This window comes from Lipotes vexillifer, unplaced genomic scaffold (genome assembly GCF_000442215.2).
Source record: "Lipotes vexillifer unplaced genomic scaffold, Lipotes_vexillifer_v1.1 scaffold155, whole genome shotgun sequence".
Taxonomy (NCBI): Eukaryota; Metazoa; Chordata; class Mammalia; order Artiodactyla; family Lipotidae; genus Lipotes; species Lipotes vexillifer.
Genome location: NW_006779813.1, coordinates 2,886,961 through 2,889,604, shown reverse-complemented (window position 1 = coordinate 2,889,604; position 2,644 = coordinate 2,886,961). Strand labels below are relative to the sequence as shown.

Sequence of the window (2,644 nt, the reverse complement as noted above, 5' to 3'; positions counted from 1 at the left end):
AAAAAAAAAAAAAAAAAAAAAAAAGAATGGCTGTCTGCCACTCAACCCCTCTTTCAAGGAACTTTCATTGGGAGATACGGCATATATAAGAAAGTATTAGTGATCAATAGAAGGAAGAGTATAATTAAACACTAAATCAAATACTACCAAGAACTCCAAGTATACAGTGTACCCATTAAGATCTAAGAGCAACTAGGGACAAAGATAGAAATTATTGGCAGAATATGTATTTTTTGGAAGTTAAAGGAATGTTGGACCTGAAAAAAAAATAAAAGGGACAATCAATATTTTATAGTATTTTAAAAACTATAACTTAATAAACAAATTTAGAAGAATTCTCACCCTATATTTGGTAGTTAGGTTCTATAGCTACAGGTGTATGCTAAAAGTATCAATAATAATTTCTTAAATCAAACTGGTATTGTTAACATGTGGTCAAATATTTTTTCAGCCATGTGATTGCAATATGTGTTAGAATTTCATCAGCAATAATTTTAAGAAAAATATTTTTCAGTTTGAAGAACTCACATCGTCAAGGACAATGTCCTAGATGTACTTTCTTTCTTTAGAGCATAGCAGGACCTCGTCATGTTGGAGTAGGTCATTGCCGTTGAGTAATGACTTGAGGAACCTAGGAAGCCTCTCTTGCCTCAAAATATCTCTTCTGTTCTGTCTCCCTAGCACAATGTCACCACCAAATAGTCATTCCTTTGAGTCAGCCTATGTGCTCTTTTGAAAAACTAGTCATTCATCCCTTAATATAAAAATAGCCCTATTATATTCTTCTCTCTCTATAATTAAACCTGGTCACCTTAATATAAAAATAGCCCTAATATATTCTTCCCTCTCTATAATTAAACCTGGTCACTGGGGGGATTCATTAACACATTACTGTTGATTGACACCTGCCATGAACTGGACATTATGTAAATCTCTTGGTTACAAAGATAGATGTAAGCAGTCTCTCTTTGCTTTTTTTAAAGAAGCCCATCATTTAGTTAAAAAGCAAGCTTAAACACTGTGATGTGATGGGAGGTGTTGCAGGGACAGCAGTGCTGAGACACATACTAGGGAGGAAGGAGTGACTGTTTTGTGAGCATTTGGAAGTCTAGCATAAGGCAGATGGCAAAAAGAAGGCTCTGAGTTTTGGTGGGATGAAATTTCTAGGATAAGGAATAGGGACAGATGTGGCAAGATGAAGTAAAGATAGCACAGGTCGTATCTTAATTATTTAAAAATAATTTTATACGTGAAACCTTTTATTAAATCATCTCTTAAACTGAGACCTTCGTGTAACATTTGTTTTAAATTCAGAACCAAGATTGTAGTCAAACAGGGGCCAGTCCGCGCGGATGGCGGCGGCGGCGGTGACGGCGGCGGCCCTCTCCCTCTGCCGCTTCCGAGGCTGCCTGGCAGGCGCGCTGCTCGGGGACTGCGTGGGCGCCGTCGACGAGGAGCGCTACACCGCCGACCTGACTTCAGTCCCGCGTCAGGTCCAGGACCTGGAGCCGGACCCTGGCTCGTCGGGGAGCGCGCGGCCGGAAGCACTCTGCTACCCCGACGATACGGCCGGCTGTGGCCGTGGCGCTGGTGCAGTCTCTGCTGGCCAAGGGGGCCTTCGACGAGGTGGACACGGCTCACAGGTTTGCTCAGGAGTACAAGAAAGACCCTGACGGGGGTTATGGTGCTGGAGTGATCACCATCTTCAGGAAGCTCCTGAGCCCCAAGTGCCGTGATGGCTTTGAGCTGTCCCGGCCCAGTTTAATGGCAAAGGCTCCAACGGCAACGGGGGCGCCATGTGGGGGGCCGGCATCTCCCCGGCCTATAACAGCGTCCAGGATGTGCAGAAGTTTGCCCGGCTTTCGGCCCAGCTGACACACGCCTCCTCCCTGGGTTACAAGGGTGCCATCCTGCAGGCCCTGGCTGTGCACCTGGCTTTGCAGGGTGAGTCGTCCAGTGAGCACTTCCTTGAGCAACTCCTGGCCCGTACGGAGGAGCTGGAGAGTGACACCCAGGCCGTGTCAGGTGCCTGGGAGTTGGGCATGGAGGAGCGTCGTACTCCAGCCGCCTGAAGAAGATTGGGGAGCTTCTAGAGCAGAACGCAGTGACCAGAGAGGAGGTGGTGTCCAAGCTAGGGAATGGCATCGCTGCCTTTGAATCTGTGCCCACCGCCATCTATTGCTTCCTGCGCTGCATGGAGCCTGACCCCGAGATCCCCTCTGCCTCCAAAGGACTCTCATCTATTCCATCTCACTTGGTGGGGACACAGACACCATTGCCACCATGGCTGGGGCCATTGCTGACGCCTACTCTGGCATGGAACAGGGGCCAGAGAGCTGGCAGCAAAGCTGTGAGGGCTATGAGGAGACTGACGTCCTGGCCCAGAGCCTGCACTGGGTCTTCCAGGAGAGTCTGTGAGGGCCACAGTTGCTGGGGCTCCGCCATACCCAGCAGGACCAACTACAGCTCCAACTGGAAACCCTGGGCTCCCTTAGCCTCGGCTCCCTGCCTTGGTCTTCCTGCAGGGTTGCCGGAGTGCACCCTTGGGGCTGGAGACTCCTCTAGGGAGGTCACTGAACAGTGAGGGAGGGACGGGTGCCTTCTGGTGCTGGGTTCCTAGCTTCTGCAGAGCCTCGGTGCTCCT

At 48.8% G+C, this 2,644-nt stretch overlaps 1 pseudogene; it reads left to right on the top strand.

Annotated features, from left to right (window-relative positions):
- Window positions 1-1,352: 1,352 nt before the first annotated feature.
- Window positions 1,353-2,418, top strand: LOC103075718 (poly(ADP-ribose) glycohydrolase ARH3 pseudogene; annotated as a pseudogene).
- The last annotated feature ends 226 nt before the right edge of the window (window positions 2,419-2,644 follow it).